Source organism: Anguilla rostrata, chromosome 8, assembly GCF_018555375.3.
Source record: "Anguilla rostrata isolate EN2019 chromosome 8, ASM1855537v3, whole genome shotgun sequence".
NCBI classification, from domain to species: domain Eukaryota; kingdom Metazoa; phylum Chordata; class Actinopteri; order Anguilliformes; family Anguillidae; genus Anguilla; species Anguilla rostrata.
The window spans coordinates 32,744,561-32,756,026 of NC_057940.1; the positions used below are offsets into that span (position 1 = coordinate 32,744,561).

At 38.4% G+C, this 11,466-nt stretch overlaps 1 long non-coding RNA gene across 1 annotated transcript; it reads left to right on the plus strand.

Annotated features, from left to right (window-relative positions):
• Window positions 1-299: 299 nt before the first annotated feature.
• Window positions 300-10,501, plus strand: LOC135261453 (uncharacterized). The gene is made up of 2 exons (XR_010331939.1): window positions 300-983; window positions 8,256-10,501. It is a non-coding gene; the product is annotated as an uncharacterized LOC135261453 (long non-coding RNA).
• The last annotated feature ends 965 nt before the right edge of the window (window positions 10,502-11,466 follow it).

Below are 11,466 nucleotides of genomic sequence, written 5' to 3' on the forward strand. Positions count from 1 at the left end.
TGTAGTCCAATTACGTGACCCACTATTTTCACCAAGAAATGCAGGGGAAATAAATAAAAATTTATATGACCTCACATTGGGTGTCTGACTATGCCAGTAATATACACGTACTCCAACACGAGCGCCAACTAATGAAGAGAATATACATATGTAACACCCCATGCGGTGACCAAATGGTGCAAAAGTATCAAATCACGATTATGAATTTCAACATTACATATTTCAATAACTCATTTTAACTACCTATGTTCTTTGAGGTGGTAGGCTCAAAAATGTATCCAAAAAATAATCAGACCGACAACGCGGTTTAATAAAATATAATTTATTGAGCAAAGAAACAAACACATCTAAACTAAAATCTAAAAGGCTAAATAGGGGATGATACGAAAAGGGGACTGGAGCATTGCCTGTGTGTTGTCCAGCACGTGGTGCCGGAGAGAACTTTGTGAGCCAGGTTTTAACATGTGATGCTAACATATAGCCTGGTGATTGGGCTACTGGAGTAAGTAACATCTAGCTAATCCCTGTACACCTTGACATTCCAATTTCTAAGTAAATGGGACCATATATCAAACATATTAGTGTGGGGGAGCTCGCATGCACAGATCTCGGTTTAAAGAAAGTCGGATTGTCATTTAATGTTAGTATATAGCTACGTTAGCTATGCGAGGCTGGGCAGTTGTGATATGCTTTAAACACAACATTAAATACAACCGATAGCATACTTCACTTGAAAAATGAGCAAACACAAATTTAGCCAAGCTACTGCCTGAATGTCTGCCAGTCTTACTTCTGGAGTGCCGATGGCCCTGCGTGGTGGATCACGAGGCTTGCTGGTTCAAGGACAGTGGCTTGGGTGGAATCTCAGGATCTCGTCATTCAAAGCCGCGTGGTTTTTCTTGTTTGCATTACGGCGAAGGGATTCTTCCGTACTTTCGGGGAGCCATTACGGGAACTGGAAGCTGGTTCGTTGTCTCGGGAAGGTACGTAGGCTACGCGTGTTTACTTGTTGCTATGTTGGAAAACGATATCAGTGTTTAAAGTCAGTAAGTAAACTGATCATGTGTGGATGCTGTGCCTTTAGCTAACTTAAAGTACAACACGTTTACTTGGGTGTTATAAACTGCTAGTCGTGGCTATAACCTAAGTGAGTGCATCTCTCGGTGTGTTGCTTTACATATGCAGGCCTTCGCTCTCACTTCGCCCAGTGGGAAGTGACCTACTTGTACTTTCAGAGGCCGTGCCTCGGTGCCAGAGACTGTAAAAAATATGGACAAAGCTACTATGACGTCACCCATTGACTCTCCGTGGGTCTCTAAAACACATTTTGAAGCTCAATGGCGGGCGCGGCCATTTTCTCGATTTGGAGCCAAAACCATAGAGATAAGCGGTCTTGTGATTTTTACAATGTGATTGACAGTCCGGTGCGGAAAAGCCCCTCAACCTGAACGAGGCTAGCTGACTGTCTGCCGTTATGTTTTAAAATATATTATCAGATGTTTACGGAGTTTAATTTCCATCCGTGACTGTACTGTGTCATGTAATCACGTTATATGTATGACATTAAAAATACAATTAGGCTATGTTCAGTTATCTTCAATTTATGTTTCTCAGCAAAACGAATATGCTTAGCTAGCATATCAGCTTGCCAGTGAGCTAGGTAGGCTGTCCGTGGTTAGCTCACGCGTTAGCAATATGAACCACGGGGGAAGAACATTGACTACACTGATGGTCAATCAATCGGAGATGTGTAGGTTACTGGTGATTTGACTAGGCAAATTTTCGTATAACTGTCTGGTAGATCTGCTGTTAACCGAGCAAGTTATCGTCGTAGGTTTTCGCCAGTCAGATAATGAGCCTGCTACTACTAGCTACTCCATCACCGTTTGTGGTGTTCACTTGCTGGGTGACGCTAGCTGACCGATCGTTCGCAAATCACTTTCTACCGAACAAAAATTAACACTCAGCGGTGATTAACAAATCTACCAAGTATTTTAATAACTGATCTGCAGGCGTGTAAATATGACAACGCACTTTGTACGGCAAGTTTTCCACCTGGTGCATGAAGACAAAAATAATGTAGCCTACGTTGAATTTCTAATTATTATTAGGCTATTATTTTTTTCTTGTAAATCATCTAAACCAATGGAGAAAAGCCAATATACGCAAGGAGCCCCCAGAACCGATTCTGAGAACCACTGTCTTAAATGCCTAGCTTGTCGGTCTCTTAAATGCTAAAAACATGTTCCTTTCTAAATGCCAAGATGGTTAATTTCGTTAAATTCTGTGTGTGTGATTTCATCCGTGTGTTGTATATTCAGCAAATGAACCTTGAAACTCTTAATTCGCTTCGTGAAACTGAAAAAGTGTTTATCCCAAAATCGGGATTATAGTAGCTTTGTCACATGCGTGAAGCATGGCCCAGGTAGACATCTACGGAATGTACACGACTGACAAGCCGCCAAACACGTTTGACAGATTGAATGTTTGCCGGTTAAGGTTAGCTAGCTAGTCAAATGGCTTGGTAGCCGAAGTTGCGAACTGTTTTAGCACAGGCTACTACTGGACTACCAAATATAGCAAGCTGATTACGCTTTCTGCCAAGTAATTATTTGGTTAAGTAGGCTAAAGGAAATAGTAAAAATGACTCGGATACCGAAAAACTTAAGAGGAGGATTATTTTATGGTCGTCTAGAGCAGCTGTAAATAGCACACCCCATAATGAAATCACCACGAAATGGGATGCCTGCATTTTCAGACTTAGCACATGCGGACCGTAGCCGGAGCCGCAATGGCAAGGCCAAGAAGCGCCACCGCCCACCCCAGTGACCATAGACTGTAGCCCCTACTGTAGCTGAGTCCTCTGCAGTAATCCGGAAGTGACGCAAGCTGTACCTCATTGGTCCAGAACAAATATTGGCACTGTGCCCAAATGACGCAATAAATCATGAAATCGACCCGTGGACAGTCATAAGACCAATAAAATACACCTATTATGACTATTTGTTCTTGTGAGAAAAAATTATTGACTTTGTATTTTGATCGCATTTGTACCGTAGACTTACATGGAAACCGGATATGAAAACACCTATACTGGAGCCATCCGTAGTGGCGCTAGTGAGCAACCAGGAACTACAACCAGGAAATGAGCTTCAAAAACGAAGTCTGGTTTTGGCCGCTTGCTCGGTGCACGTCCTCCCGGCCCCCTGGCGATCGAAATAGAAGCAGAGAAAAGAACGTTCCTGTATAGAAGCCTACAGTATAGCAAGCCGTTTTAACATTTAATTAACAGACCGACCGGATTCACATTGCCGATATCTGTAATTCATTTATCATATGACTAGTCAAAACGCTAATTTAAGTTATCTCTAATTGCATTTTGACTTGTCCCAATGTTAATTTACGATATCTCTAATAATATTTTGAATAGTTACTTCAGCCATTCAGTTGTATAGAAAGTTACACAACTTTTACATCGAATTTACATTTACAATTGCATCAATTGATACAGCTGGATATACTGAAGCAATGCAGGTTAAGTAGCTACCTTTCTCAAGTAGCTACCTTCTCAGGAACAAGACCAGTTCCTTATGCATAATACTACACTGTCGCCCTGATATCTCCACATCAGTTCTCAATTAAAGATATCTCCATCTAAATGACCTTTTTTGATATCTGAAAAATAAGATATTACTAGTCAAAATACAATTGTAAATATCTTGAATTGAAGTTAGTCATAACTAAAGTGGTGATATCTCGAATTTGAGTTATTACTAGTCACAAGTCCTTTTAAGATATCTACAAAGAAGTTATGGATATCTTGAAAGGAGACCAATCTTATTTTGGAGATATTTTAAATGATCATTTTGACTCGTCAAAATGCAGTTGTAGATATCAAAAACGTGCTCCTTGTTGTAAGAAGTTCCTAGTTCTAGAAATGCAAAGCGAGCGCCATGTCAGACCAACCTGAACCAGAGTCAAGTGTCTTTGTCAGGGTTTTCAATTCTGCAGCCCGTGCGCGAATGGAGCTACTGTAACTATACATGCAGATGATTTACTGTCTGCAACAAGATGCCTGTTTCGCCATCTCTTTCCACTTCATGGGATTTTCAAAAAAAATTTTTTTTTTTTTGAGAACAGCCACCGCCATTTCTTCAACCAAAAATCGATCACACTAGGTTTGCAAAACATTACATTTACATAACAGTTTATTTGGCAAACGCTTTCATCCAAAGCAACGTGCATTAAGTGTATACCGTAGGTTGTTGGAACAACTGCCGAACATGGGTCAGATAAGGTGCCATTTTCATAAAGTATCGGTTATCCAGAGCCAATAACATGGATAGTTCAAACAGTAAGCATAAAGACTAATATCCATTGTGAAGCCTTGCATCAGAGTCACGTCAGACACAGCAGATTTGACTAGGAATAATTCTAATTCAAAAATAGGAAAATATCATTTTGACTTGTCAAAACAGAATTACAGGTATCTATATCATTCGGTATGTGTGACAAGTCCAATGACAATTTCTGTAACGGCATTATAGATATCTTATAAGGTATTTTGACTAGTCAAAATGTATCTGCAGATTATCGTTCTTACTAGTCTATAATTGCAGATATCTTGAATTATCATTCTGGCAAGTCACATTGTAATTATGACTAGTCAAAATGCATTTGTAGATATCTAAAATGTAATTAGGCATAGTTTAACATTAAATGTTAAAAGGGCTTGCCATACCTACAGAAATTACAGGAAGTACCCAGTCTCAATGTGATCAATCTTTACAGCATGATGACGTGAATGACGTGAGTCTGACCTGTTGGTTCAAAATGGCCCAAACCTAACAGCACTGCATATCAAATCACATTTCCTTTTCAAGACTATCTAGAAGCAATCCTTTAGTCAGGATTAAACTCGAAGATAATATGCATTACTACATTACTGCATCTATGCTATATAATATATCTATATAATTTATCTGCATCTTTTCCACATACATTTTCCCACTTACCTAATGTACCTGAAAATGGTCCATCCTGAAAAATACAGCTCCCTGTAGCAAAGATTTATTGCTCTGTCCACCCTGTAGAGGGTATGCACATGACGTCACAGTAGGTAGAAGTCACTGTGGTTACACCCACTGAGTGGCAGAAAGACTACTGAGTGATAGCGTTAGCGTTCAGCTTGAATGCCGTGAAAACACAAAAAACACATCTAAAATGGGAAAGAGCTGTTGTGCGATTGACTGTACAAATAGATTCAACAAGAAATCGGAGCTATCTTTTTTACAGACTGCCAAAAGCTAAAGAAAAGAGAAGCAGATCACTGCAATTTGCAGAAACAATCCGGAACGTGGATTTGCGGTTGTCATTTTGTGTCAGGTATGTTGGATTTTTTGGTAAAATCATACCTTAAGTTATGTAGGCTACTGTATTCACTACTCATCAATTAAATATTTAGCATGTTTAATTTATATTCTGTGTAACTGTAAAGTTTTTGTCAGCATTTATTAAAAAACATCCATGATGATGAGCCTTGTGTTCTACAAACAAATGGGGGATGGTTAGATAGTATTAGCTAGCCAAGCATATATATTATTAAGGTATGATTTTACCCAAAAATCCAACATACCTGACACAAAATAACAACTGCAAATCCATGTTTTGGTGCCTGGATTCGAGTTGTTTCTGCGAATTGCAGCGATTCATCGCTTCTCTTTTCTTTAGCTTTCGGCAGTCTGTAAAAAGATAGCTCCGATTTCTTGTTGAATGTCCATGGACCACTGGTTCTTTGGTACGTTGTAAGGATCACTGTCAAGTCCAACTGCCTTTAATTTAAGCAAATAATCGTTTGTTTTACTCCCGGTTTTGCAGTTTCCTATACTAAAGGCAGCCATGTGGCAGCATGTTTTGCCACTCAGTCCCGACTGAGGGGGCGTATTCCGGTGGGAAAGTGACGTCAAATTTATCATATTAAGCCACTATTTACTTCCAAGCCTGGAATTGGAATATTAAAATGGCAAAATTAAAGGTTGTATAGATTATGAACAACAGGAAATGATGAACATTGTCATAAGGAACAAACAGTTTTCTAATGTTTATTCAGTCTGTCTTAATAATGTGTAAAAACAATACTGCAAAGCACCTGTTAACAAATCATTCTTTTACTGGTGAACATTAACATATTATTGACACATTACAGTGACAACTGCTGTATTAATATACAAATGTATCAATAGCCACAAGCACTTCTCATAAAAGTGCACATAATTTTAGTAATCATTAAATAACTGACTGAGGTGATCTCGGTACTGCAATGGGATGATTATTAATGGTTGCTCAGCAGGTGCTGTCGTGGGGATGAATTCTCCTTTGGTTGCCGCAGGACTGAATTAGAGACAAATATTCTCGATGCTGCAAAAAACAGGGTTGTGCTGAAACACATGAACATGCTGCTTTATTTCCTCATTAGCAGTGTTGGTGAGTAGTTTAACCACATGTAGTTAAACTAGTAGTTTAATTACATTTTGCAGCAGTTTGCTGGTAGTTCAGCTTAGTGTTGGGAAGTTCGATTCTTTAAAATGAATCAGTACATTTGAGTCAGTACATCAAAATTAATTGAGTTTTTGAGTTCTTAGCATTATTTTTGCATGTTTGAGGACAATGCCATTTCTAGAGACAAGCGAAATAATATAGCGAAAGCGACAAGCGAAAGTCTGCTAGGCTGCATTCATCGAGTTTTGTTTAGAGAAATAGCTCATATGTTAATTCTTTTTACCAAATGAGAACAATATGCTCTCATAGCACTGTTTAAAAAGTTCAGTTGTCATCAAGGTTGTCATTAATGTCATTATCCCTGTGACATTATTCTTCACAAATCTAAACACTTCTTTCGCCGAACAAATAGCATTTCCTGTTTCTGTTTGTATCATTTCTGCTCACATGAGGCATTAGTAGGCCTATGCTATACACTTGGTGAGTTCAGTAGGCTACTTTTTGAGTTTTAGTACCAATTTAATCTTTCACTTCATTTGAGTCATTCAGTACATTCAGCACAATCAGTTCATTTCAGTCATTTGAGTCGTTCAGTACATTCAGCACAATCAGTTCATTTCAGTCATTTGAGTCTTTCAGTAGGCTACATTCAGCACAGAAGACAGATCTGGCTGGCTTCCGCTCCAGCACCAAAGATTTTTTATCATTTGTTTAATGACATAATAAATAGTATTTGCAATGCCTACAGTGCAAATACTAAACAGTCCTGTAGGCATATGCCAGTTGCTTACATTTTGATAATTTATTGTCTTTAGTCTTCAGTGACGAGAGTCGTGTAGTGGCTGAAGGAAGAACCCAACTTGGTCATGCAAGCTCATTCTCGAACTGGTTCAGTAAAAAACTGTTCAGAAATAAGTCACCTACTGTTTTTTTGTAGGTGAATTTCTACATAGTATACACCATTGTTAGGCTTTTCACAGATGTTTGCGCAACACTTTGTCTGCATTTCAAAATAAAAGGTGCCCAAGTTAGGTGACGCAAGTTACAAAATCGTTTGCAACCAACAATATGTTGATTATAACAATATAATCTATCGGCTATTTTATTAGAAGAGCACAGTATATTTAATAGGCTACAACCCAGAGCAAGCAACTCCAGGCTGGATCTGTGCCGATTCTTGCCCGAAGTCAGTACTTCCAGGTCAGAGAACACTGGTCTGAAGATCCAAGCAAAAAGATAATGTTAATTATCTATTAACAGCAATCAAAGAAAATACAGTATGTAGCAGTGACTAGCAGAGATAGCTAGAAATCGTGGGAAAATGTGTGTGTGTGTGTTTTGTAGATGCTAGCATAACTAGCTGAAAAAGGGTGTATGCAATATGTTCTGGGTGTCACAGTTTTGAGTATTATCACCAATGGGCCTATTTCACTTCAGTCCTTAAGTGTTAGGCCTAGATGGATTTTGCCTGTTTTAGCTAGTATTCTCTTTAAAGGAGGATATTGATGGGACCATTTTTGCTAAATGAAACTGGAAGAGCAGATACACTGCATTTGTTTACTTCTGTCCACATCAGAATTTCAAGAAATAAAGTCAGAATTGTGAGAAATAAAGTCAGAATTACAAGAACCAAACTCGCAACTGCAAGAAAAAAAGTCTAAATCGCAAGAAAAAAGAAGTCAGAATTAAGCAAACTTTTTCTGTGGCTAAAACGGACTTTCATACCATTGAGATGTCTATTTTTTTTTCTTTACAAGAGTGCCCTGACCAAGAGAAGCTGCAACAAGCAAATAATCTGACCTTGGAGCTTTCTTGAATGTCATTACTTCACATCTGATACTTCAAAGGTTGTTTCTTTACACATGGGATGCTGCTGAGCCGGTGAAAGAGCAGAGAGTTCCAACAAAGGGACTTCTTTATACGGGTATGTCCTTCTGTCAAGCTGAATGGGTTTCAAAGGCCAAGAATTTGATGTATGTGCAGCCACTCGCACTGGGGTCCACTGGACTGCCAGTGTCAACAGCCACGTGTCCAGTGAATGTTTCTGTGTGTCCTACTCGGTGTGCAAGGAGAAAGTTCACCTGAATTATTAACATCAACACAGAACGTCTGTGACAAGTCTGTGGAATGAGTGCCTCGTTCATCCCAGTGTGCGGCATGTGCTCTAGACATACAGCATCAAGAGCTATTATTACCAGCTGCATTTGTTTGCTATAATTATGATGCTAAATAAGTGAAGTGTTCCCAGGTCATAATGGCGAACAGCCAGAAGCGCTGATTTCTTCACAATCTGTAGAGCAAGAGATTTTGGGGGAAACCTTGGCTCTAACCAAGCACACAACAATCAGGTTTCCTGTAGTTTATAGCCAATGTTACAATAAAAAGCCGGTTTATTTGAGCATTGAGCAATGCATGCGTTTTAAGAAGCTGCAGAATGTCCTGTGGAAGAAGCACTTTCTGGAATGGAAACAATAATACCAGAAACACTTTAGGTGAAATAATGAGAGAGAGAGTGTACCTATCCAAATACAAAGCACGGTGAGGCAGCAGAGGTCTAATAATAACAAAAACTGGGCTTAGTAAATTGTTCTTCAATTTCACATTGACTGTAACCACACTGGGCCTGCTTTTTTATCATTGTTCTCATTAACTTCTGAAACATCTGGTCTTCCTTTTCTCCCGTCTGGTGAATAGATAGTTATTGTACATGTCCTTTGAATATGACAACTGATAGCCTATATCATATTAGTGGTGAAATGGACAGATGTATCATTACAATAAACCTGGGCCTGTTTAGTATATTATTTATATATATTAGTTACTTGCAGACTCTTCAGATTAAAGGACGGCTTAAAAAGGCAGTGTACCATCCCATGTCAAAATGCAGCATGCAGAAGCATGTCTACTTGAAGCATATGCTGAACTATGAATTTCTTCACATGGGATGGAATACCCCATTAGTATTTCCAAGTGGGTTTCTGAAAAAACCTTAATTAGCCGCAAGGTAGCTTCAAAAGTCAACGCTTTTGTAGCTCTTAACAGTTGCTGACTATGAACATTATGAAAAACCAATCCATATTGACTCAGAAGTGGTTGTAAATGGTTGCTTCTTGGAGAAAATGACAAAAAGCCAGGATTGTGGCGTAAATGAATGGACGCAGCATTGCATTCAAGCCTTTAATTTTTAATCAGATCTTGAGTGTTTGGGGGCTTTCATACATTGTTTTCTAACATGCAGTAGACAACATGAAGTATGCAGACCAAGGGTGTAGCTTTAGTTTGGATATTGGGTATTGGGGGGGGGGGTTGGTGGGGGGTGGGCTGAAATATGGAGGTCCAAAAATTCCATTAAAACTTAACATAAATAAATAAATGTTTATGTATTTAATGTTGATGTAGCCTATTAAGAAATAAATATTCATTTATTTCTTCACTTATTAATTTTTGTATGTATTTCCCTATTTATTTCCTTTATCGTTTATTTATGTATATATTTATTTTGATGTTTTATTCCCATGTTTTTCTTGATTAATTTATTTCTGTATATATTTAGTTCTGTATGTCCTGCTTTTTTTTTGTTGGAAAAACAGCTGTGAAATGATCATTTGAATATGGCTATGGGATAAATACTAGGCTATATATTAGTAGGTCTGGATGTCAGAAAATATTGGTTGAAATCTCAGAGCAGTCAATGAGAAGTTGTTGAAAATTATGGAAAACTGAAAAAAATATTGAATTAAATTAATTTAGTACATCATACGGATCTCATGTGTAGCAGTGGGAAATGAAGGAAAAAACACGCACAACTGTAGCAACAGTAACAAGTGCTTGAAGTTTCAAAAAATCAACAGGCAGTTTCCGGCTGGTATTAACAGCCTGCGAGAGAAATACAATGATAAACCACTGTATTTCAATCTTTTCATTTGGTCCAATATGGAAAGCATGATTTTTTGCCTTTAATTTAACTGAATGGTGTTAGAAATAAAAAAAGTAAACACAGTTATTGAGTAGTGTCTGTTTTTATTTTTCTTAAAATTTGTTTTGGTACAATATGTTGTACGTTGTGAGTCTTTTGGGGAAATTTTATTAGCCATCAAGCAGAATTAATCATTCCAGCCAGATTTAGAAGCCATCCACATGCTGGTTTTCAAGCACATCGAGTGCCCCCAAGTAGCTCAGTTGGTAAAGCTGATGATGCCCTAGAACCTAGATATCACTGGTTTGAACCTGGGATGTGTCACTAGTCAATGATGAAGTGTCAGTAAGAATGGGGCAAGATTGGTTTCGTCCTGCCAGTAGTCAGATGGAAGGTCAGCCAGGATTCCATCGGTTATGTCTGCACCGGCTACTTGCTATGAAGAATCGGGTGCCCACAGACTTCCGGGTGCTGTTAGGAAGATTTGTGTCTTCAAATTTGTGCTAGCTGTTCTGTAGTACTGTGTGGCCTGCCATGTTGAAATGAATTGTTAGCTAGCAGGCAGGTTAATCAGATAACACACTTGATTGTCATTCTTTAAATGAGTGCAAGTGTAGTGGTGACTCAAGCAACACAACAACCAATTCCAAACTGAAGAGAAAAAAAAAATAGAGAATTTTTTTTTACAAATGGAACTGTCTTGGAACATCAGGTCATTGTCTCTGTACTGACTACAGACACACTGCAAAAGCATGTAACACCTTTTCCAGTGTATTTTTCTCCCTCAAGAATGTGCAGACAGACAGAATGGTGAAAATTCAAGTTCAATAGCCAATCAGGCAACACGCCATTATCCCCAATGCAATTCATTGCTCATGATCTACAATGATGCATGTAATGGCAGAACAATACATGAAATATTAACAAGAAAAGATGGTCTTGTTATTCATGATAATCATCTGCTCTCTCTGAGATGATAATCTTTCATGAATAATTTGTGAAGTGATAAACAAAAAAAGCTATGATTGTTATTGTAAAGATCTCACTGTCAC